General features: G+C 37.8%; 1 protein-coding gene across 7 annotated transcripts in view; it reads left to right on the top strand.

Moving 5' to 3' along the window:
• The window catches only part of Creb5 (cAMP responsive element binding protein 5), a 418076-nt gene that overhangs the window by 121955 nt on the left and 269598 nt on the right, over positions 1 to 26523 (top strand). The window contains exon 1 of one of the 7 annotated variants that reach the window (XM_087206597.1): positions 21986 to 22070. The exons of the other annotated variants lie outside the window; for them this stretch is intronic. The gene's annotated coding sequence lies outside the window, so the exon portion shown is untranslated. Of the gene's footprint in view, positions 1 to 21985; positions 22071 to 26523 lie in introns of those variants that run through there. 7 annotated transcript variants of the gene reach the window in all.

Here is a 26523-nt window from a genome sequence, read left to right as displayed (position 1 = left end):
TGTTTTTTAAAAAATAATTCTATTGGTACATTTTAGGTATACAGTATAATGACATTCATCATTGGGAATTTGCATCTTTACATAATCTCTCTTGATTCTTATTTTTCCCCCTTCCTCTGCCTTCCCTTCAACCCCTCCACCCTCCCTGTTTACAAAGACATTGTTTCCATTTTTTGACTTTCTCATATTAATTCCATTCCCTTCTTTTCTTTCCCCTACCCCTCCCACTTCCCCTTCCCCTTTGCCCCTTTTCTTCCTATTTCACATTATCTATTATACCTTTTAGTCCTTATTTACACTTTCAGTTTCTCACACTAGAGAAACTATTTGGTATTTATACATGTGTGTCCTATTTATTTCACTTAAGAGTATTGCCACAATGTGCATCCATTTAGCTATAAAAGTCTCTAATTTCTCATATTTTTATGGCTGAGTAGGGACTCCATTTTATAGAAAATCCAAATTTTCTTTATCCAGACTCCAGTTGATGGCAGTTGGGCTGTTTCCAAGTTTTAGCTATCACAAATTGTGCTGCTATGAACATGGGTGCACATATATCACTGTGGTATGATTCTTTTAATTCTTTGGGGAAGATACCCAGCAGGGGAATAGCTGGGTCAAATGGGACTTCCAATCCTAGTTCTTTGAGGTATCTCCATACTGATTTCCACAGTGGTTGCACCAGTCTACACTCCCACCAGCAATGGAGCAGTGTTCCTCTTTCCCCACAGCCCCGCTAGCATTTGTTATTGGTTGATTTCATGATAGCAGCCATTCTTTCTGGAGTGAAGTGGAATCTCAGCATTGTTTTCATTTGCATCTCTCGAATGACCAGTGAGGTTGAACATTTTTTCTATATGTTTATTTGTTATTTCTACTTCTTTGTTTGAGAAATGTCCATTCATTTCAGATGCCCATTTTTGGATTGGGTCTTTAAATTTGGGAGGTCTGATTTTTTTTAAGTTCTTTATAGACTCTAGACAGTAGACCTTTGTCTGAGGAAGAGCAGGTGAAAATTTTTTCCCACATTGTGTGTTGTCTCTTCCCACTGTTGGTGGTTTCTCTTGCTGTGCAGAAGCTTTTAGTAAGAAGAGATCCCACTTGTTGATTGTTTGTGCTAGTTCACAGGCAACTGAGGTTTTGTTCATAAAATCTTTTCCTTCACCAATGTCTTCAAGAGTTCTACCTAACCTCTGTTCCAGCTGGTTCAGTATTTCTGTTTTAAGATTTAGATCTTTAATCCATTTTGATTTTAGTTTAGTGCATGGTGAGAGATATAGGTCTAGTTTTAATCTTTGGCAAGTTGAAACCCAGTTTTTCCAGCACCATTTATTAAAGAGGCTATCTTTCCTCCAGTGAGAGTGTTTGGCTCCTTTGTCAAAGATGAGGTGGTTGAGTGTGTCTGGCGTTGTTTCTGCATCTTCTAATCTGTTCCACTGGTCCTCATGTCTGTTTCTTTTCCAGTACCATGCTGTTTTTATCACAGTGGCTTTGAGTATAGTTTCAAGTTGGGGGTTGTGATACCCCCTGCCATGTCTCTGTTGCCTAGAATTGCTTTTGGGATTCTAGGTGTCCTCTTATTCCAAATGAATTTTTGGATTGTTTTCTCAAGGTCTGTGAAGTATGGTGTTGGAATTTCCATTGGGATTGCATTGAATCTATATAGCAGTTTTGGAAGTATGGCCATTTTCACTATGTTAATTCTTCCTACTCAGGAGCAAGGGATATCTTTCCATTTTCTGATATCATCTTCAATCTCCCTTTTCAGAGTGCTATAGTTTTCAGAGAAGAGGTCTTTGATTTCTTTCTTAAGTTGATTCCTAGGTATTTCAGTTTTTTGGATGCTATTGTGAAAGGAATTGTTTGGCTTATTTCTCTCTCAGTGTGTCTGTTGTTCATGTAGAGAAAAGCTATTAATTTTTGTATGTTGACCTTGTATCCAGCTACTTTGTTGAATTTGGTTATTAAGTCTAGAAGACTTTTGGTGGAGTTCTTAGGGTCTTCTATATAGAGTATCATGTCATCTGCAAATAATGACAGTTTGACTTCTTCATTTCCTATCTTTATTCCTTTTATTTCTTTCTCTTGTCTAATTGCTGTGGCTAGTGTTTCCAAGACTGTATTGAACAGGAGTGGTGATAGTGGACATTCTTGTCTTGTTCCTGATTTTAGTGTGAAGGATTTCAGTTTTTGACCATTTAGTATGATATTGGCTGTTGGTTTTTCACAGATGGCTTTTATCAGATTGAGGTAGAGACCATCTATTCCAATTTTTTTGTAGTGTTTTTATCATAAATGCATGTTGGATTTTGTCAAATGCTTTTTCTGCATCTATTGAGATGATCATATGGTTTTTGTCCTTGCTCTGTTGATATAGTGTATTATATTGATTGATTTTCATATATTGAACCATCCCTGCATCCCTGGGATGAATCCCACTTGGTCAGGGTGTATGATCTTCTTGATGATCTTCTGCATTCTATTCGCCAGTATCTTATTAAGGATTATTGCATCAATGTTTATTAGTGAGATTGACCTATAGTTCTCTTTTGTGGTTGGGTCTTTCTCTGCTTTGGGGATCAAGGTGATGCTTGCTTCCAGGAATGAATTTGGGAGTATTGCTTCCCTTTCAATTTCATTGAAGAGTTTAAACAGGAGTAGCAGTAGTTCCTCTTTAAATGTCTTGTAGAATTCAACAGTGAAGCCATCAGGGCCCGGGCTTTTCTTAGTTGATAAGTTTTTAATTACCTTTTCAATTTCATTGGTTGATATTGGGTTGTTCAGAATTTTTAGGTCTTCTTCGTTCAACTTTGGTAATTCATATGTATCCAGGAATCTGTCCATTTCTTCTGTGTTGTCCATCTTATTGGCATATAGGTTCTGGAAGTAGGTATTGATGATCCTCTGGATTTCTGCTGGGTCTGTTGTAATTTCACCCTTTTCATTCCTAATTGCATGGATTTGGGCCTTTTCCCTCCTTTTTCTCATAAGGTTGGCTAAGGGTTTGTCAATTTTGTTGATTCTTTCAAAGAACCAACTCTTGGCTTCATTGATTTTTTGTATCATTCTCTTAGTCTCCATTGCATTGATTTCTCCTCTGATCTTTATAATTTCCTCCCTTGTATGAGCTCTGGGATTGTCCTGCTCTTCTTTTTCTAGAAGCTTGAGGTTCAGCATCAGGTTGTTTAATTGGGCTCGCTCTGTTTTCCTAATATGAGTATTCACTGCTATGAATTTCCCTCATAAGATTGCTTTCATTGTGTCCCATAGATCCTGATATGCTGTATTGTCATTTTCATTTAATTGAAGGAACTGTCTGATGTCTTCTTTAATTTCCTCTGTGAGCCATTGGTTATTCAGAAGTGTGTTGTTCAATTTCCATGCGTTTATGAAATTTTTTGAGTTTCTTTTGCTATGGATCTCCAATTTCATCCCACTAGTGTCTGATAATATACAGGGGATAACTTCAGTTCCTTTGCACTTCCTTAAACATGTTCTATGTGTGAGTATGTGGTCTATTTTGGATAAGGACCCATGTGCAGCTGAGAAGAATGTGTATTCTGATTTTGTGGGGTGGAACACTCTGTAAACATCTGTTAAGTTCATTTTTTCAAGAGTTCGATTGAGTTCTAGCATTTCATTCCTTATTTTTAGTCTAGTTGATCTATCTATTTGTGACAGTGGGGTGTTGAGGTCCCCCACTACCATTGTATTAGTGCATGTATGATTTTTCACATCTGTTAGTATTTGTTTTATATCATTGGGCGCACTAGTGTTTGGTGTATAGATATTTATGATTGTCATCTCTACCTCTTGGATTGTTCCCTCTACAAGGATACAGTGTCCTTCTTTGTCTCTCTTAATCAATGTTGGTTTGAAATCTACTTGATCTGCAAAGAGGATAGCTACTCCTGCTTTTTTTTCGGGTTCCTGTCACATGGAGTATTGCTTTCCAACCCCTTTGACTTTCAGTCTATGAGTTTCCTTTTGAATTAAGTGTGTTTCTTGTATGGAGCATATTGTTGGATTTTGCTTCTTGACCCATTCTGCCAGTCTATTTCTTTTGATTGGTGAATTGAGACCATTAACATTGATGGTTATAACTGAAACGTATTGACTTGTCATTGCCATGACTTTTTCTTTTTATTGAGTTCTCCCCCTTTACATTTAATTTTTTGTCATGCCAGATGGGTTCATTCTGCTTTACTTCCTGGGGTTGTGACCCTCAATGTCTATTCGTATAATACTGTCTAAAATTTTTTGGAGTGCTGGTTTGGTATCATGAAGTTCCTAAGGTGCTCTTTGTCATGAAAGTATCTTATTTCTCCATCAATTTTGAAAGATCATTTTGCAGGGTACATCAATCTGGGTTGGAGGTTGTTTTCCTTTAGGGCTTGAAATACCTCACTCCAAGCTCTTTTTGCCTTGAGGGTTTGTGTTGAGAAGTCTGCTGTGATTCTGATGGGCTTTCCTTTGTATGTGATTTGTTTCTTTTCTCTAACTGCTTTTAGAACTTTGTTCTTCTGCAGGGCTTCTGAAATCTTAACTATTACATGCCTATGTGTAGATTTTTTTTTGATCAAGGCTAGTCAGAGTCCTATATGCCCCACTTATCTGTATGTCAAGTTCTTTTCCCCTGCTTGGGAAATTTTCTGGCATTACTCCTGTGAACAGTTTTTTTATGTCATCTGCACTCTCTCCTGTTTCTTCATTCACTCCAGTCAGTCTTATGTTATTCTTCTTTGCATCATCTAGCAGCTGCTGGATTCATTTTTGTGTGATCTGTTACTATTTTAAAGAAAATTTTCTTTTCCTGGTTACTAATTGCATTCTTATCTTCTATATCTGAAATTCTGTCCTCACATTGGCTCATTGTGCTATGTGAACTTTCAATGGAGTTTTTTTCTTTTTCTGTACTGGGGATCGATCTCGAGTCCTTGTGCTTGCACAGCAGGCAGCGAAACCACTCAGCTAAATCAGTTTTTAATCTCCTAGAAATCTGTTTGAATCTGTTTTATGGATTCTGTTTATTTCCTATGTTGGGATTCCATCATGTTCCTCAGCTCCTCTAATTTTTTATCTGTGGCCTCTCTAGATTCATTAATCATGTCTTGCACTATGGGCACAATCTCTGCTGTTGAGAAATTATTTCTGATTTCATTTTTTCCAGACCCTCTTTTGTTGCCAGTTCAGGGAGTCCAGGTGGTTGAGTATCAGATTGTTCCATCTCATTTCCCTTTGGGGTTGCTGTAGGTGATCTGGAAGTCTGGCTTTGAGACTTGTTTATGTGCCTTCTCATTTCAAGGGTGGGGAGGGGTGTGTGTTGTTGGTGCCCCTGCGGCTCACCTCCTGGGTACTGGGCCAGTGGTATGGTGGCCCAGTAGGCTCCTCATCTGCGCTGGGGCTGCTCTGCTCCTCAGCACTTGGGGAGAGTGGTAAGGGGCAGCTGTGGTCCTTGGCCCTGGGAGGGGCGGTAAGGAGACCTGGAAGGTTCTTCCTGGGTGCTTGGGGTGGCTCTGCTCCTCCTTGATGGGAGCTAGGGGATAATATTGTTTCTGTGTCCTTCTCTGTTGCTATGAGATATAACTAAAATGTTTGTAAACAAACTCTTAAATCCCTGTTGTAGTCCATGGAAGTTAAGAGTAAAGGGCAAAGTCCAATATTATAATTTTGAGACCTTATTAACTTTAGATTAAAGGGAGCTAGACACCTGTAGAGTAAATTGAACACTGACTATTTTAGACTCATTGGAAGTAGGAGAGAAACATGATTTTGGATTTAGTAATCTTTAAATAGATTCCTGGTGTTCAAAGTTAGAAGACTGTGCCACAGACAGTGGTATTCAAGCTTCTCTACCCACTTGTAACTTCTTGCAGCTACTTCAAACAATAATGGAATAATAACAACAATGAACAATTATTATTTAACAATGGTCATGATCTGTTTACATTGCTCCTTTGTAAAACATTATCTTAAAATTACCAGAGAAAGAATATTTCTTTTCTTTCCATCTATAAAGATTTTCTATTTATTTTAGTGTCAACATTTTAAATTCAGATTATCTAGAAGTTTTTCCCTTTAAGTATATTTTTCAAATTGATTAGAAAAAGCTTTAAAAATATTCTCTTCATTTTTTTTTTTGTTTTGAGTAGCATATGCTCCTGTATTCTATATTTTTTTCCTGATGTAATTTATGGCTTCTCTCTTTTTTTCCCTTGAACAGTCTTGCTAGAAATTGGTCAATTCTAGTAGTATTTTTGAAGAATCAAGATTTGATTTAGTCAGTTCTCTTTATTTTATATTTGTTTCTTACTCTATTGATTCTGCTTTATTTTTTCATAGTTTCTACTTTTGCTGTAATTTACCCTTCTTTTTAACACTCTTCTTGAGATAGATACTTAGATCATTGATTTTCAGCCGTTCTATCCTTTTAATAAATATATGCATTTAAAACTATATATGTCCCTCTAAGCACAACTTTAACTGCATCATTCAGTTAGAATATTTTATAATTTTCACATCCCATGGGTTACTTGGAAGGATAGTTTGAATTCCAAACATCTGCAAGTTTTCAGTTGTTGATTCTAGTTTAGTTCCACTCTGATCGGAACCATTGGATAATTTTAATTCTTTGAAAATCTGTGAGACATACATTATGGCTTGAAACAATTAACTTGCTCTTGTAATTTACTTTAATAGTTTTACTCTGCCATTTTAATAAATCTACTGGAGAAGTCATTGCAGACATCACCACCAAGTTGCTTAACCTCTACATGCCTCAGTTTCCTTTTTGTGTAAAATAGAGGTAACAGTGTTTCCCACAGAGGTATTGGTGGGAATATTAAATATATTATATTAAATATAGATATCTAAAAGTTTAGAGCAGCACTTGGCACATAGTAAGTACTCAGCATTTTAGCTATTATTATTTCATTATACTAAAAGTTAATGATATATTTAAATATATAATTATATTTACAATCATAACATTATTATAATGTTAGCTATTACTAATTAATAGTTATTAGTTATCCTATTGGATGTAGATAAATATCCACTGCCTGTTGCTAGCCCACTTGCCTGTCTGCTCTCACTTGCCATCTGCTCCTAAACTGCAAGACGTATGTTTTAAATATCACTGAAGTCTCACAGTATTCCCAAGAAGTAAGTACTATTATATTGTGGGTGGGAATTAAGGCACAAAGTAGGTAAGAAACTGTTTCTCAAGATATTATCACTGACCTGTTCTCCAGTTCAAGTCAGTATTCCTAACTCCCATTTTATTAAATATAAATAAAAGAATTAATAATTTTGCAATTAGACGTTTTTGTGGGTGACATCTTTGTCAGGTGTTCCTTAGATCTGTTCCCTAATCAATAGGTTAGCCTGACCTGAGGCAGAGTCCCTAGAGCTGAAAATATGTCAATGTTCCCAGAACTTATCATCCTTTAAAGAGAAAATCTACTGTCATCATCTTGTGGGAAGTCAATAAATAGTGGTTGATGGACCGTCATGGTATCAGTTTTGAAAATAAGCACAGACATTTTTGGTTACCAGCCCACCATCACCCAAGTTGTAAAGCAAGTGAAATCGACATTCTTTTCCATTCATTAAGCATAAATTGTTATGGCTATTTCCAAGGATGCATGGTACACATGTAATGTGGTGGTCTTTCAGGGAAATTTAACATTAAGCTTGGAGTCTTGAGGGACCAGTTTATATTTTCAAGGAACATTGAAGACTTTAACATATTTTAGAGAAGGCTTTCCCAAAACTATTTTGGTGCCAGTTTTTCAACCTGTTTTATAGCATGGAACACCTGGTCTCCTGCTCAATATGATTTTAGAGGGGGCTGGTACAATTTTTCTGAGAATCCTAAATCTTCTTAGATACCCTGTAATTCAACAATTTGAACTTTATTCTTTTAGACTAATACTTTGTTTATTGGTTTTAGCCTATAATTCCTTTGGGTAAAATATCAGTCTCATGAATTGCCATCTTACGAGTGAATGAGTTTATTAGATTGCCTCTTAAAAACATGTTTTGGTCGGGCCGGGGATTTAGCTCAGTGTTTCTGCCACCTGCCTTGCAAGCACAAGGACCCGAGTTCAATCCCTGGTACCAAAACAAAACAAAAACACGCTTTAGTTTAGATTGAGGAGGAGCAAGGAGAAGGGAGAGAATGTGGCTATTGTGGGCACCTGGGTTTGGAAGTGGTAGGTAAAAGGGCCCTGTCATCTGTGGCTGGGTGTGTGATAGTGCAGGAGGCTTCCTGTTTTGCCTGGGGCTGCTCTGCCCACAACTTCTAACTACATATCCCAGTGAATTCTCCTGTACCATTCAATTAGATAATTCTCCTTAGGTACTAGCAGTAGCACCAGCACTGTCATGTCATCAAAGTCTGTGTTTATATTCAAAATCATTCTTTTTCTTAGTTTTTCAATTGGTGCACATTTGTATTCCCCTTTGGTCTTACCTTTAAGTGTTGTATTTGATGTTAATGGCAAAGAAGAGTTAAGAACAAGAAATTAAGGTAGAATTTTAAGAATGTCAGGTGGGAGCTCTTGCAGTTAAAGACACTTAGGACTCTTTCAGCCCAATCCCCTCCTTCTGCTATGTTACTCAGGAGCACAGGGGGCACTTTCTTAACAGACTCCCATTGATCCCACCTGCTGTATCAACTGATGCTCTTCATCTGCCTTTAAAACATCTGCCCTCGTCCTGACACTTGCAGTGCTTGCAAACCATATCTTTTAGTGTACCTAGCAAACAGTTGTATTTCCACCTATTGTTATAAATGCACAACTTAACTAAATAGTATGTAAGTGAATAAAATGTGAAGATAAAAAGAAATACCTCATTTGAATGTTTGCCCAGAGAATGTCTTAGGAACATAATCAAATTATAGATGAGAGCTGTAAAACCTTGTGAAAGTATTTATGGAAATACACACAGGTTCTGCCGTCAGGTTGCTTCTCAGTGGTCATTAAGTTCCTGCACTACTGCTAAAAATCTAAAAGTAAAAGCCATCAGCTGTACATTGGTGTGGCTCATGCAAGAAAGAACTTTCAGAACTGAATCAGCAGACCCACACTCAGAGAAAAGGTATTGCCACCTGCATCAGAAAATAGGCAGTAATGTGTATTTATACATTTTAAATTAAAAAGATGTCAAAAGTATGCACTCAAAAGTTTTTATGGTCCTTTCACTTTACCTGTTTTTAGTTATTCACCTAACTACTTTGTCTCAATGGCTTCTACTTTATTTACAAAGATCATTGTTTTTCTCCTTTGTTTTAAACTCAAACATTAGGGTTATTCTGACAGTTCTTTCTAGTTTCTGTATTCTAAATGCATTCTGCTCTTACTCAAAACTTCTGATAGCTTTGCTTATGCTATTAAACATATTGCCAAATCAGTAAAATAGTAATGCTGCTGTTATTACAATAGTAGCTAAATTTGAGAACGGCTTATTTAATTAGTATCTAGATTCTTCTGTGTTAAGTATTTAACTGATGTTACCTCATTTAATCCCACAACTGCCAGAGAAGTTCCTTCCATTATCTCCATTTTAGAGACAATGGGAGTATAGAAAGGGAAAGATCACAGTTTGTAGATGGTACAGCTAGATATCAACCCAGATGGAATTCAAACCCTGTGATCATAACCATTATGCTATTTGTTTTTAAATATCATCAGTCATTTTTCCTGCTTTATATATAGATGACTCCTTTACAGGGATCAGGGACTAAATTGATTACCTGTCCATGTTCCTTTAAGTCCAGAAGATAACAAAACACTTGGTGTTTCAGTTACTGTGTTATCTGTGAACAACTTTGCTAAATCTTGAGAAAGAGACAGTGTGGAAAATGCATCCCTTTTTACCTCATACCAGTAATGAGTAATGCAGAGGGGTGGGCCTGTGTGTGTGTGTGTGTGTGTGTGTGTGTGTGTGTGCTCACACGCATGCGTGTACGATGTGTCCTCCTTCCCCACTGCTCACTAATAGGGAACTGGTATTTTAGTGCCCTTTTGTGCCATTGTGCTTTTAACTGGTGTTAAGATAAGGAGCAATGTCCCTCCAGCTGTGGATAATAGTGTTGTAATTCCATCAAGGGGCTTTGATAACTTCATAAACCCTGACAGCAAAGCTTGAGTGGATTTTCATGTCACCATAACACCAAGATGGAATTACAGCCTTTTTTTACTGGGTGTACATTTTGGGGGGTACATTACTTAATGTTAAATCCTGTTAAAAACAAATCAGCTGATGCCATCTGGCTGCTTTCATCTCACAGTGGCCTTTGAGTCCCTGGCTAATCTCGTATCTTTGTTCTTCACTGGACTTCTGACAGTGATTATTCTTCATCATAATTACCCTGATCACCATCATTATTAATATCTTATATCCATATAGCTTTATTTTAAGTCTACAGGGTGTTTTCTTGTATGTGATCCTATGTGCCTCATAAGAACTTAAATATTCATACTTGCTTGTTTTCTCTGTACTTGAATGTTAGAAATTTACTTATTTGTGTTTGGAGTAAATGTCTCTTAGCCAGTGTTTAAGACTCAAAGCCAAATGTGCACGTTGACGACTTTCAGACAGTACAGTCAGGCATACAGTGAAGCATAACTTTACTTTCTCTTGTCTCCCAAAGTGCCCCTCCCACGGGGGAATCCCTGTTAATGATTTCTTTTGTATTATTCCAAAAATTTTTTATTCATAAGGCATAATTTATAGGACTCCGGAAGAAATGTTAAACATTTATGTTTGCTGACTTTCTACTTATATATCCACATCTCTTTTCTATGTATTCAAAATGAGATTATCTGCCCCATGTCTTTAAAGTACTTAATTATAATTCCGAGGTTTCTGTCATTCTTTATAGCTGTCACATAACAGTGTCAGCCATATAAAGATCTGTTCTCCAAATATTATTTTAGATCATACATTGTATGTGTTAAGGTTATTCTAGGTAGAAGAGATGGTCTTACATTAACCAGATCTTATCAGCATAGATCTCAGACCATTCTATTAGAGAAAGAAGGAAGCTGATTTTTTGTTTTGAATATGATTTTCCATAATCTGTGTTCAATATAAAAGTAGATCATCTGAAAGTTGTATTTCTGAGACTGGTGCAAGCCCACACAGAGTGGGCATAGGATTGAGGAAGGCTTCCTGGACCAGGTATGTGGAGACTGGTTATGTAATTTGTGATTGGCCATGTTACTTAGCCCATCTGAGCTCAGTTTTCTCACCTATAGAGTTCATCATATCTACCTCATATGAGTGCTATGATCATGATTAGATGTGATGATTAGTCTTGGTTTGATAAATGGTTTCATAAGTAGTCTGAGGTCCTTCACAGTCTATAGCTGATAAAGTAACTTCCTTAGAAGAGATTTTAATAATTATTGTCTAAGTTTTTAATAATTATTGTCTGTAGCAACTTACTATTTAGTGTTGTCCCCTAGATTGCATGCTTTTAATGTAATAAAAATGGCTTTGAAATGTGACTCTAGGAGCTGTTCTCACTGCTTTTACATATTGTTTGTTATGTTCTCTCACACTCTGGTATACGGCCAGTGCTTTGTAAATCCTGGTTGATCCAGAGATATGTGAACTTTGGATGTTGGATTAGGATGCCAGCTACACAAGGCTGTCAATGAATTACTGAGTTTTGAAGAAATGTCTGCAATCTCAAATATGTGTTTCAACACACCTTTCAAAGCTCTACACCATCTCTTTTCCAACAGAACAAACTAGTGTAGGTTTCCTAGTATGCATCCCTTTTTAATTTAAGTTTTCTTCTCCATAAAACAGGAGGCTTCAGCAGGCTGACATACGTGCCTTGTACTTTGCAATATGTTAAAATAAAAAAGGCAGCAATATATTTTCTTAGGAAAACAAAATTCTCCAGAGGACAAGGCTTCTAAGATAAACAGCACATTTCGAGGAGACAACAGGATAATGCCCAGACTCACCCCTGCACAGTCCTGAGCAGGCAGAACTGTCATTTGGAAAGTACACTATTGTCTCTAGAAGATACTGTTCTACATCCCCAGGGTGGGAAGCTGTGGGGGCAGGGTGGGAAGATCCATTAACCCAGTTGTGTGCAAAGGTGGAAAGAGACAGTATGAATCTGTGAGCTGCTCCATGGAGGATGCCCCTGCAGGAGTGAAGAGGAACAGAAAAATCGGCGTAATGTCACTGGTTGGCAGGGTCAGCCCCTCTCTGGAGCATTAGCCAGGCGGACAGTAAGAAGAACCAGATAAAGCATTGGAGGGCAGCATTTTTGTCTGTCACTGTGAAGTAGGAGTTTGTATTTTAGCACTGTACAGATCAATATTACATTCTTGGAGATAGCTCTAATTTAGCAAAGTTATTGTTGAAAAATTTAAAATAAAATCTTACTTCACTCCTGTTGTCCATGCTCAAAAGCCGAAGCAAAACCAAACAAAATAAAACAAATGAAAAGAATAGGACTTTCTTTTTCTTTCTCTCTCTACCTATTTTTTTTCTTGTACCTGCAGGTACTTTGAAAGCTCTTTCTGGATCTTTGAAAGCTGACATAATCTTTTGACTGGTATTTTTCTGGGTGATTAATTTGTATAAAATCCTTTACTCATTGCCTGCTTGTTGTGTATCCCTTCCAAGGGAAGTTAGGATGTAGTCCTTTGCCTTTGACCAAAGCACTATAGTAGTCCATTCAGAAAAGATGCGGACATACTTCCTTGTTCCTGCAGGAGGCTATACATTTCATTGTTTAGGCTATTTTCAGAAATGTATAATATCCATTGCTACCTGCTGTATCTTTAAGAAATAATATATTTAAAATTTTATTCTTTATCTTTATGACATTCTCTTTTAAATCTCAAGTGCATAGAGTTGAATTGTAAACTAATTCAGATCAGAGCATGTTGTCATTACTAGTCTGAGGAAAACCTGCTCTTGCCCTTGTTTTTTTTTTTTTTTTTTTTGCTTAAATTCTTTTATTGGTACATTTTAGGTATACAATACGTTTACATTTATCATTGGCTGCTTGTACCTGTACGTGATGTATCTTGGTTCTTATTTTTTCCCCATTACCTGTGCACCCTTCACCCCTGCTACCCTTCCTTATTTACATAAACTTTGTTTCCTTTTTTTTTAATTTCTCATATTTTTTCCTTTCCATTCTTTCCTTTCCCCATCTCCTCCCACAACCCCTACCCCTTTGGACCTTTTCCTATTTCAAAGCATCAGTTTTTAGTTATTAATCCTTTTAATCCTTATTTACACTCTCAGTTTCTCACACTAGAGAAACTATTTGGTATTTACACATGTGTGTCCTATTTATTTCACTTAAGAGTATGGCCTCAATATGCATCCATTTAGCTATAAATGTCTCTAGTTTCTCATTCTTTATGGCTGAGTAGTACTCCATTTTATAAAATAAACACATCTTCTTTATCCAGTTTCCAGTTGACGGGCACTTGGGCTGTTTCCAAGCTTTAGCTATTACAAACTGTGCTGCTATGAACATGGGTGCACATATATCTCTGTGATATGATTCTTTTAATTCTTTTGGGAAAATACCCAGCAGGGGAATAGCTGGGTCAAATGGGACCTCCAGTCCTAGTTCTTTAAGGTATCTCCACACTGATTTCCACAGTGGTTGCACCAGTCTGCACTCCCACCAACAATGCAGAAGGGTTCCTTTTTCTCCACACCCCTGCCAGCATTTGTTATTGGTTGAGTTCTTGATAGCAGCCATTCTTTCTGGGGTAAGGTGGAATCTCAGTGTTGTTTTCATCTGCATCTCTCCAATGACCAGTGATGTTGAACATTTTTTCATATGTTTATTTGCTGCTTTCAATTCTTCGTCTGAGAAATGTCTGTTCATTTCAGATGCCCATTTTTGAATTGGGTCTTTGAATTTGGGGGGTCTGATTTTTTTCAGTTCTTTATATATTCTAGATAGTAGTCCTTTGTCTGTGTTACAGCTGCTAAAAATTTTTTCCCACATTGTAGGTTGTCTCTTAGCTCTGATGGTGGTTTCTCTTGCAGCGCAGAAGCTTTTTAGTAAGAAGAGATCTCACTTGTGGATTGTTTGTGCTAGTTCCCGTGCTACTGAGGTTTTATTCATGAAGTCATTTCCTATGCCAATGTCTTCAAGAGTTCTACCTAACTTATCTTCCAGCAAGTTTAGTGTTTCTGTCTTAATATTTAGATCTTTAATCCACTTTGATCTTAGTTTAGTACATGGTGATAGATATGGTCCTAGTTTTAATCTCTGGCAGGTTGAAATCCAGTTTTTCCAGCACCATTTATTAAAGAGGCTATCTTTCCTCCGATGAGGGTGGTTGGCTCCTTTGTCAAAGATGAGGTGGCTGAGTATGTCTGGAGTTGTTTCTGCATCTTCAGATCTATTCCACTGATCCTCAGGTCTGTTTCTTTGCCAGTACCGTGATGTTTTTAATCACAGTATCTTTGTAGTATAGCTTCAAGTTGGGTATTGTGATACCCTCAGCCATATCTCCTGTTGCCCAGAATTGCTTTTGCTATTCTAGGTCTCTTCTGGTTCCAAATGAATTTTTGAATTGTTTTCTCTAGTTCTGTGAAGTATATTGTTGGAATTTCAATTGGCATTGCATTAAATCTATATAGCAGTTTTGGAAGTATGGCCATTTTCACTATATTGGTTCTTCCTACCCAGGAACAAGGAATGTCTTTCCATTTTCTTATATCCTCCTTGATCTCCTTTTTTCAGGGTGCTGTAGTTTTCAGTGTAGAGGTCTTTTGCTTCCTTTGTTAGATTGATTCCTAGATATTTCATTTTTTTTGGCTGCTATTGTAAAGGAATGGTTTCCCTAATTTCTCTCTCAGTGAGTCTGCTATTTGTGTATCAGAAGGCTATTGTTTTTTGAGTGTTGACCTTGTATCCAGCTACTCTACTGAATCTGTCAATTAAGTCTAGAAGTCTTTTGGTAGAGTTTTTGGGTCTTCTATGTAAAGTATCATACCGTCAGCAACTAATGACAGTTTAACTTCTTCCTTTCCTATCTTTAGCCCTTTTATTTCTTTCTCTTTTCTAATTGCCGTGGCTAATGTTTCCAGAACTATATTGAACAGGAGTGGTGATAGTGGGCATCCTTGTTATGTTCCTGATTTTAGCGTGAAAGTTTTCAGTTTTTCACCATTTTGTATGAAGTTGGCTGTTGGTTTTTCATAGACAGCCTTAATCAGGTTGAGATAAAGTCTTGCCCTTGTTAAGTTGTCCCCCATTTTCATTTTCTATTCTTATTCTCCTCTCTTCCCGTAGGCACTAACTTTAATACACTTATTGTATGTTCTGAAATCTGTGAGTATCCTTGTGAATCACATAGTTACTTATGTATATAACTTGTGGAAAATCCAAAAAGTTTTTAAAAAGCCAACAACTTTTAAATTGTGATGGAACCAGGAAAAAACAATGGCTTCCAATAAATGTGAGGATTAACTTTAAAAAGGGCACCCCATATGTATATATGAGAAATGGGTGGCAGACCAACTCTAACATAAAAAAATCTCAAGGAAGAAAGCTATTATCTTTTTTTGCAACATTTTAAAAGATCTATCCTTTTTACATACTTAACCTTTGCTACTAATAAGTGCTATATAGCATTCCATTGTAGGAATCTACTCATTTTATTTACCTGTTACCACAATCAATTTTAGAATTTTTTTATCACCCTAGAAAGAAACCGTATACCCTATAGGCCTTGCTTCTTCTCATACTTCCCCTTAGTCTTAGATAACCATAAGGTATTTTCTGTTTCTATGGATTTGCCTATCCTGGACGTTTCTTATAAATTGAATAGTAGCCTGTGTGATCTGCTGTGACTTTCATTGGGTGGAATGTTTTCAGTGTTCAGTCATGTTGTAATATGTATCAAAATTCCATTCCTTTTCATTATCCAGTAATATTCCGTGTTGCCGATATCCCACACTTTGTTTCATTGGAGGTCACCTCAAGGTTTTGAGAATTACTAATTGAAACCTACGCTTCCAGGCCACAATGAATATATATTTGCCAAGGTAGGAGGTAGAACTTATTTCCTACTCAGTTGATAACTTTAGCCAATTTAGTTATATCTTATGTGGGCTTCCATTTATATTCCTTCTCATACATTCCATAAATACCAGGGGTGCTTTGTCATGATCACCATTCTTGCATGGACCTGTGTAAGAATATTGGGACATACAGCTTATGCATATTTAATTCCCTAACTCCTCAGAATGACCATAGAAATTTATACCATAATAACATGTGGTCCCTAGATTCCTATTTAACCACCAATACTTATTTTTAATTTTTAATCTTTTTTTGCTGTTTTTGTTTCAATTTGCATTTATCTGATTACTACTAAGTATGGACATACTTTCATGTACCATTGAACTGTCTCTTTCTTAAATTTCTATTCATATTTCTTATTTATTTCTATTGGGTGTGATATCTTTTTTGTTGTTGTTGATTCTCAGGGAATATAGAGAGAGGAAGAAAAAAAGCTAATAAATTTTAAGTTATGATGGAGGCAGGAAAAAAATGTTCACAATAACTTATAAAAACAACCACATGTACATATAAGAGAAATATGGGGCAAATCATCTTCATCATAGATGGCAAGGAATCCATTACTTACATTACAAAGATTCAGAATGTGTCTTTCCCAATTGCTACCTTTTAAGTTAAGATCATGTTTTTTTCTCTAAGCAGTAGACTTGAGGATAGACTTGCATGAAATTTGTGGAGCATGGGACAGGGATGCCCTTCTTCCTGTTTATCTCTGCTGCTTATGAAATGGGGTTCGAAAGTGGCAGAAACTCTATCAAGCACTGCTGAGTAATTGCTTTGTTTGAATTTGGTAGAAGGGTGATGAAGGAAACTCCCTGTTTTGGCATTGTCATGTGGCAAGAGCTGGTAAAAGAATTCAGGAAAAACTCTTCTTGGTGTTCAATTCTAAGCGTGGCCACCATGATTTGCTTGAACATACACTTGAAGGATGATCTCAAATAGGCATAGTATGCACTTGAAGTTGTTTTTCTTGTCTATTTTGTCTTTAACTGCAGGTTGCAAGGCCACATCTTACTTTAGATAATGCTACTGCATTCTTTAATAGTGAGGATGCAGAAAAGAATCTCATTTTGATTTAAATCCTGCTTTTTAAGGCCCTTCTCTAGTTTGTCCTTCTTGAAGAACTCCCTCTCTCTGCCAGTCAACAGTCACTTCTTGCTTTATTCTGCAGAGAAACAGAACCAGTGGGAGAGTACAGGTATATCTATATCTATATCTATATCTATATCGTCTATATCTATATCTATATCTAACCTACATCTATCTTCATTCATATACATGTGCATTTTGCCCATGTAGTGAGAGATGGGGGCTGGGGTAGAGCCGGCCAATAGGCTGAAAATTTAGGTAAAGAGTTGATGCAGTTTTGAGCCCAAGATCCTTAGGCCAAAAACTTGGGCTTTGCAGTATTGAGGCAGAATCACTTCTTTGGGAAACTTGTCTTTACTTCTAACACCTTCATCTGATTGGATGAGGGCCACCCACATTTTGGAGTGTAATCTACTTTGCTCAGTGTCTACTGTAAATCACATGTAAAAATACCTTCCTGGAAATATCTTGATTTTTGTTTGATCAAACAACTAATCACCATAGCCTACCCAGCTGACACATAAGATTAGCCATCCGACTCTGGACACTTATTGTCTGAAACGCTCATTTGATCCATAATGATATACATACAAACTAATGTCACCTCTGGCATTGTCTGCTTTTGACACTTAATTTTCTAAGTTTATAGATTTTTCTTTCTAATTTGTTGACGACAAATACTATACTTACAGTGCTTATGGGGTTCTTGGAGTACCTGATGGGGTGCTTCACATATTTTGCTTAGTAAACTACTGTTCACAAATGAATGCACAGAAAGTGACATTTTGAAGATAACATCAAATTACATATTTGCAATTAAGAATAGAACTTCGGGGCTAGGGATTCAGCTCAGTGGTTTCACCACCTGCTGCGCAGATGCAAGGACTCGAGTTTGATCCCTGGTACCAAAAAAAAAAAAAAAAAAGAATAGAACTTCGGTATTTTATATCTCATTCCTTTTACTCCTCGTTACAAACCAATAGCTTCAACAATTCTCCAGGCAATTCTTCATTGTTTAGTTAGGTATATTTTGTGACCAGACAAACATTTCAATTCTCATCTCTGACATCAACTTGAGTTTAAACTCTGTGAAATTAGCCCATGAATTTGATGCTGTTCTCTTGGTCTTTTACATTATAGAACATTTGACCATAGGTGGGTTAGCTTGAAGATTCCTTTTGATTCAAGTAGGCCTGTCTTCTCTAGCCCTTTTCAGCTTCCTGTTCCATATAATTTGTAACTAAAAGCAAGGTCCCTTTAATATACCTTGTGGTATTGCTTCCAAATTTTGGCAGACTACAAAAGACCTTGGTCTCATGGTTTTCCTAACAATGAGTGGTATGTCTCTTCAGATGTTTTAAACGATCTATTCAATAAATGCTCAGTGACAGATAACACTGACTGTACCACCTTAAAAGTGAAGAATAATCACAGCAAGATAATTAAGTGCTAGGGCATTGGTGGGACCAAAAAAATGTGGAGAAAGTTAAACATGCAGAAATATCTGGCTCTTGGCCTTATATGTGTTGGGAACTTTCCAAAATTCAGAACATAGAAATCCCCAATGCTAGCTCAGTAAATTTCCAGACCATCTGAATCTCTGCTGACCTTTGGAAAACATAGCAGCTTCTCCTTGTACTCACAGGGCCAGCTGTCCTACGGGCTGATTAACCCAAATTATGTTTTTTCTGATTATGTCTTTGTTAAATATTACCACAAATCATTTTCTCCATCAGTTTTCCCTAGGCCAGAAGGTCTCAGACTTTCTCAGTTCCAGATACCCTCAAATTTTCAGTAAAATTGTTCTGGCACACCCAGACCAAAAGAAATTCCACCTTATTCTGCTTATTAAGTATGAGGTCTAAATGCCTTAATAATTATAGAAGCATCTTGGTAGCAATTTGAAATAAATAATATACAGATACCAAAAGAATAAGAATAATTCTTTTTTTTGGTACTGGGGATTGAACTCAGGTCCTTGCGCTTGCGAGGCAGGCGGCAGAACCACTGAGCTAAATCCCCGGCCCTTTTTATTTCATTCTTAAACATAGTCTTTTTTTTTTTTTTTTTTTTGGTACCGGGGCTCGAACTTGGGTCTTTGTGCTTGCGCAACACGTGGTGAAACCACTGAGCTAAATCCCTGGCCCCAACTTTTTAATGAAATGTGTGTGTGCCTATTGGGCTCTACACAACATCCCAAACCTTGGTGGAATCAGATAGGACACTACCGCCCTCATTTTCTGTTTCATATGTATTTTTGCATGGTATTGGCTTTTTAGCACATCAACCACTAAAACTTGAGCCTTGTGAAGATGTGATACAATCTATAGTTACCTAGTATAATGTAATCTTGAAACACTGACAATGTCAGATTTGCACAGTGTCCAGCAGATGTCAAGGCTTGCTGTGTGTCCCTCAGAATGTAAAATATCTGGTGGTGCTCCTGTGAGTTCAGTGCAGCACCCTGGGGCACCTACGTGTGCAGTTTGGGAAGTGTAACCTTACGCGTTCAATGTGAACTGTTAAATGGAACATTAAAATCTGTCAAGTCAAAGAGAAACAGGAGTGTCTGTTTTCTGCTTCCGATTGAACGTTTCCTTTACATTCTTTTTTTATTGTTTCTTTTGTTTTTTGAGACAGGATCTCACTATGTAGTCCAGGTTAGCCTTGAACTCACCATGTAGCCCAGCCTGGTCTCCAACTCTTGGTGGTCTTCTTGCCTCAGCCTCCAGAGTGCTGGGATTATAGGCGTGCACCACCAAGCCCAGCTTTCTTTACATTCTGAGATGGGCTCTACACACCTAGCTACTCTTCACACTCACAGGAAGATCTGTGCTCATGTCCAGATAGCATTTTCCTCTCTTCCAATTCTCTACCTTTTGAAATATATACAACCTGCTGTTTCCCTTCCTAACGCCCTGTTAATGATCACAGTAGTCAAATGCCTTGGTGAGTGATGCCATTTATTTCATTGGTTAACTGTTATTTTCAACTCCCTATTTAATTTTTTTAGTTATTATTATTAAGTATCTCGAGTGTAGGAAGCCTGGCTCACAACCTTGATGTGGAGAAAGTGCTGTTTTTGCACAGATATTGCATGCAATAGCACTCCTCACTGCTGCCCAGCCCCTTTGCTCTTTGTGAGCCAGCAGAGGTCACATAAACTAAGACCTCAGAGCACATCAGCCACTTGGTTGGTTTCACATGCCTGTCCCCTAGCCTCTTGGGTGGATTTTGAATAACTTGGCCTTTGGCTTCAGAAGAAGTCTCATGACATCACTGAGCTTTGGGCTCAACAATATTTTATCTTTATGTCTTTTTCTGATAAGGATTGGGTTCCTGCTGCTGCTTCTGTTACTCTTTCCTCCCTTTCCTGCTCCCCTCTCGCTCTTCCTTCTCCTCCTCCTTTTCTTGCGCTGGCCTCTTGTTCTTCCATTAACACTTCCGTTGTTTCCCTTGGAATATTTCTGTCTTAAAGAGCTAAACACTCAACACCAAGCCCATTGCACCAGCGGCTGTGGTAGCTGGTGTCAGTGCCGTTCCCCAGATCCATGAATCCGGAACATTTTTCTAATGAGCAGGGAGATCAGGAGTGGAATATTGACTGCCTATTGTGGAAGTGGCTGAGTGTGAAGTTGGACTCATAGTGTTCATCCTCTGAACTTTCTCTGCGTTCCAGTCTAAGAAGAGATTTTCTAAGATATTGTCCTGCTCTCCTCAGTCCCTTGTCTGTCTCTTTTTTCATTTCTTTCCCCCGGCACCTCCTCCATCATCTTTCCGATCAGGATCAGCCTCTTCCTTCCTTAACTTCTCTGCTCCAGTTCCGCACTGCCCCTCTGACTCCAGCCTGTAAAATGTCCTCATGGCTGTCCCCAGTCAGGTAGATGCTGCCATAACTCCTGCATGATATCAATAGCCCAAGCTAGTGAAGCCAGTGAGGTAATTTTCCCTGAAGCTCTAAATATAATTTAACAAGTTAAACACTGTAACATTGTGGTGAATGTGCTATTAAGGGACTGTAAATTGCTTACATAGCATCAATAAACACAGTGCCCTCCAGCGAGGGGCTGTTAAGAGTTTATAATCTAAAGCAGCAGTTGGAGTATCACCCTGAGGCTCCAGCTTCAAGTCAGATAAAAGCAAAGTGGCTGAAGGCTGCAGTTGATGCCAAGTGTACATAGGAACACCACACGCTTCAGGGGGTAATTACTTTTTGAATGTTTGATGTGGATTTGCTGAGAAACACATCTGTTATCAAATTTGCCAATGATTAATTTGATTCTTCCACAGAAAACAGGGGAAGTGACATTCATGGTTCCAGTTGGTGTATAGGTCTCCCCAGAGATTGATTTTGTATCATTATTTTTGGATAAGAACGAAATTTTTCATATGGTCTGGTTTCACACATTGGCATACCCGCTATAGGATTATGTACATAGAAAAAGATTTTGTGTATTCACATTATCTTTGGTATTATTGAAAAGGGTGTAGGGTTTTCAAAGTTGATGGCCTTTTTTAGAAACAATATTATTCATTTTTGAGATTTTGCAATCCCCAAAGATTCCTTCTTCCGTGTTTTCCCTCCCCCTGATGTCTAACCATCCCCTAGGCCAATCCTTCTACAAAACATACCCCTTCTGCACTTCTTTCCTGGGCTCATATTCTCAGCCAACTGGTGACTAACCCTTTTTGTGTTTTACTGTTATCCAGAGTATTTTCCAAAAACATTTGCATTTGAGCATGGGAGCTGGAAAGCCCTTAGTGTTTTGTAAATGTTACTCATTAATCACCAAGGCCATCAGACTGACAGTGTTTGCCATATTCAAAAGTGGTGGAGAAGAGAAAGCTCTGAGCGATCTGGGGACCTGGGCAAGGCTGCTTGGTGAGTGGGAGGGGTGCGGGAGGGTACAGGCCACCACAGGTAGTGTTCCATCCCTCACTCCGGCCCTGGCTTCACACCTTAGATAGCTGGTGATTTTTGAGTATGCTGTTCTTGATTTCTAACCAACTGAGTTACAATTTAAGCCTGAGCAGAAGTTCCTGAGTAAGATAAAGAGTTTCTTCCTGTCCTTCTATGACCAGTGGCAGACAGCAGCCAGGCTTTCTCCTGGGTAGTCTTGCACGTGCCTCTCTGTCTTATTTTTTTTTTTAATTCTTTTATTGGTACATTGTAGGTATACAACACATTTATATTTCTCATTGGGAATTGTACCTTTACATAATGCATCTTGGTTCTTATTTTTTCCCCATTCCTAGCCCTCCCTTTACGCCCTCCATCCTTCCCTGTTTACAAAGACTTTATTTCCATTTTTTCCATTTCTCATCATTTTTCCTTTCTCTTCTTTCCTTTCACCAGCCCCTCCCACTACCCCTACCCCTTTGGACCTTTTCTTCCTATTTTACATTATCGATTATTCATTCTAATTATTGGTACATTTTAGGTATACCATATAATGACATTCATCATTGGAAATTTGCACCTTTACATAATCTCTCTTGGTTCTTATTTTTCATCCTTGCCCAGCCCTCCCTTCAACCCCTCCATTCCTCCCTATTTACAAAGATTTTGTTCCTATTTTTCCATTTTCTCATATTAATCCCCTTCCCTTCTATCATTTCCCCTAGCCCTCCCACTTCCTTCCCCTTTGCCCCTTTTCTTCCTGTTTCACATTAACTATTATACATTTGGTCTCCTTATTGACACTTTCAGTTTCTCACACCAGAGAAACTATTTGGTATTTATACATGGGTGTCCTATTTATTTCACTTAAGAGTATGGCCTCAATGTGCATCCACTTAGCTATAAATGTCTCTAATTTCTCATTTTTTATGGCTGAGTAGTACTCCATTTTATAAAAAAACCACTTTTTCTTTATCTAGTCTCCAGTTGATGGGCATTTGGGCTGTTTCCAAGTTTTAGCTATTACAAACTGTGCTGCTATGAACATGGGTGCACATATATCACTTTGGTATGATTCTTTTAATTCTTTGGGGAAGATCCCCAGCAGTGGAATAGCGGGGTCAAATGGGACTTCCAGTCCTAGTTCTTTGAGGTATCTCCATACTGATTTCCACAGTGCTTGCACCAGTCTACACTCCCACCAGCAGTGGAGCAGGGTTCCTCTTTCCCCACAGCCCCACCAGCATTTGTTATTGGTTGATTTTATGATAGCAGCCATTCTTTCTGGAGTGAAGTGGAATCTCAGCATTGTTTTCATTTGCATCTCTCGAATGACCAGTGATGTTGAACATTTTTTCATGTATTTATTTACTATTTCTATTTCTTTGTCTGAGAAATGTCTGTTCATTTCAGATGCCCATTTTCGGGTTGGGTCTTTAAATTTGGGAGGTCTGATCTTTTTAAGTTCTTTATAGATTTGAGATAGTGGACCTTTGTCTGAGGAAAAGCAGGTGAAGATTTTTTCCCACATTGTGGGTTGTCTCTTCACACTGCTGGTGGTTTCTCTTGCTGTGCAGAAGCCTTTTAATAAGAAGAGATCCCACTTGTTGTTGTTTGTGCTAGTTCATGGGCAACTGAGGTTTTGTTCATAAAATCTTTTCCTACACCAGTGTCTTCAAGGGTTCTACCTAACCTCTGTTCCAACTGGTTCAGAGTTTCTATTTTAATATTTAGATCTCTAATCCATTTTTATTTTAGTTTAGTGCATGGTGAGAGATACAGGTCTAGTTTTAATCTTTGGCAAGTTGAAGCCCAGTTCTTCCAGCACCATTTATTAAAGAGGCTCTCTTTCCTCCAGTGAGGGTGTTTGGCTCCTTTGTCGAAGATGAGATGGCTGAGTGTGTCTGGCGTTGTTTCTGCATCTTCTAATCTGTTCCACTGGTCCTCAAGTCTGTTTCTTTGCCAGTACCATGCTGTTTTTATCACAGTAGCTTTGTAGTAGAGTTGCAGGTTGGGGATTGGGATACCCCCTGCCATGTCTCTGTTACCTGGAATTGTGTTTGCTATTCTGGGTCTCTTCTTGTTCCAAATGAATTTTTGGATTGTTTTCTCAAGGTCCATGAAGTATGCTACTGGGATCTCAATTGGAATTGCATTAAATCTATATAGCAATTTTGGAAGTATGGCCATTTTCACTATATTAATCCTTCCTACCCAGGAGCAGGGGATGTCTGTCCATTTTCTGATATCATCTTCAATCTCTCTTTTCAGAGTGCCATAGTTTTCAGAGAAGAGGTCTTTGATTTCTTTCGTTAGGATGATTCCTAGGTATTTCAGTTTTTTGGATGCTATTGTGAAAGGAATTATTTGCCCTATTTCTCTCTCAGTGAGTCTGTCATTGGTGTAGAGGAAAGCTATTGATTTTTGTGTGTTGACCTTGTAACCAACTGCTTGACTGAATTTGGTTATTAAGTCTAGAAGACTTTTGGTGGAGTTCTTGGGGTCTTCTATATAGGGTATCATGTCATCTGCAAATAATGACAATTTGACTTCTTCATTACCTATCTTTATTCCTTTTATTTCTTTCTCTTGTCTAATTGCTGTGGCTTATGTTTCCAGAACTATATTGAACAAGAGTGGTGATAGTGGACATCCTTGTCTTGTTCCTGATTTGAGTGTGAAGGATTTCAGTTTTTGACCATTTAGTATGATATTGGCTGTTGGTTTTTCATAGATGGCTTCTATCAGTTTGAGGTAGAGACCATCTATTCCAATTTTTTGTAGGGTTTTTATCATAAATGCATGTTGGATTTTGTCAAATGCTTTTTCTGCATCTGTGGAGATAATCATATGGTTTTTGTCCTTGGCTCTATTGATATAGTGTATTACATTGATTGATTTGTGAATATTGAACCATCCCTGCATCCCTGGGATGAAACCCACTTGATCAGGGTGTCTGATCTTCTTGATGATCTTCTGCATTCTGTTTGCCATTATCTTATTAAGGATTTTTGCGTCTATGTTCATTAGTGAGATTGGCCTATAGTTCTCTTTTTCAGTTGGTCTTTCTCTGCTTTGGGGATCAAGGTGATGCTTGCTTCCAGGAATGAATTTGGTAGTATTGCTTCCCTTTCCATTTCATTGAAGAGTTTAAACAGTAGTGGCAGTAGTTCCTCTCTAAATGTCTTGTAGAATTCAGCAGTGAAGCCATCAGGGCCCGGGCTTTTCTTAGTTGATAAGTTTTTAATTACCTTTTCAATTTCATTGGTTGATATTGGGTTGTTCAGAATTTTTAGGTCTTCTTTGTTCAACTTTGGTAATTCATATGTGTGTAGGAATCTGTCCATTTCTTCTGTGTTGTCCATCTTATTGGCATATAGGTTCTGGAAGTAGGTATTGATGATCCTCTGGATTTCTGCTGGGTCTGTTGTCATTTCACCCTTTTCATTCCTGATTGCATGGATTTGGGGCTTTTCTTTCCTTTTTCTGACAAGGTTGGCTAAAGGTTTGTCAATTTTGTGGATTCTTTCGAAGAACCAACTCTTGGCTTCATTGATTTTTTGTATCATTCTCTTAGTCTCCATTGCATTGATTTCTCCTCTGATCTTTATAATTTACTCCCTTGTGTGAGCTCTGGGGTTGTCCTGCTCTTCTTTTTCTAGAAGTTTGAGGTTCAGCATCAGGTTGTTTAATTGGGCTCATTCTGTTTTCCTAATATGCATATTCACTGCTATGAATTTCCCTCGTAAGACTGCTTTCATTGTGTCCCATAGATTCTGATATGCTGTATTGTCATTTTCATTTAATTGAAGGAACTGTCTGATTTCTTCTTTAATTTCCTCTGTCACCCATTGGTTATTCAGAAATGTGTTGTTCAATTTCCACATGTTTATGAAATTTTTTGAGTTTCTTTTGCTATGGATCTCCAATTTTATCACACTATGGTCTGATAATATACAGGGTATAACTTCAATTCCTTTGCACTTACTTAAACATATTCTATGTGTGAGTATGTGGTCTATTTTGGAGAATGACCCATGTGCAGCTGAGAAGAATGTGTATTCTGATTTTGTGGGGTAGAAGACTCTGTAAACATCTGTTAAGTTCATTTGTTCAAGAGTTCGATTGAGTTCTAGTATTTCATTACTTATTTTTTGTCTAGTTGATCTATTTGTGACAGTGGGGTGTTGAGGTCCCCCGCTACAATTGTATTAGTGCATATATGATTTTTCAAGTCTGTTAGTATTTGTTTTATATAGTTGGGTGCACTAGTGTTTGGTGCATAGATATTTATGATTGTCATCTCTTCCTCTTGGATTGTTCCCTCTACAAGGATATAGTGTCCTTCTTTGCCTCTCTTAATCAGTGTTGGTTTGAAATCTACTTGATCTGCAAAGAGGATAGCTACTCTTGGTTTTTTTTCAGGTTCCTGTCA

The sequence above is a fragment of the Heterocephalus glaber genome, unplaced genomic scaffold (assembly GCF_053883595.1).
Source record: "Heterocephalus glaber isolate CG9 unplaced genomic scaffold, H.glaber_assembly_v1.0 deba00000676, whole genome shotgun sequence".
Lineage (NCBI taxonomy): Eukaryota > Metazoa > Chordata > Mammalia > Rodentia > Bathyergidae > Heterocephalus > Heterocephalus glaber.
The sequence above is the reverse complement of the archived record's forward strand: the minus strand, read 5'-3'. Positions and strand labels throughout refer to the sequence as shown.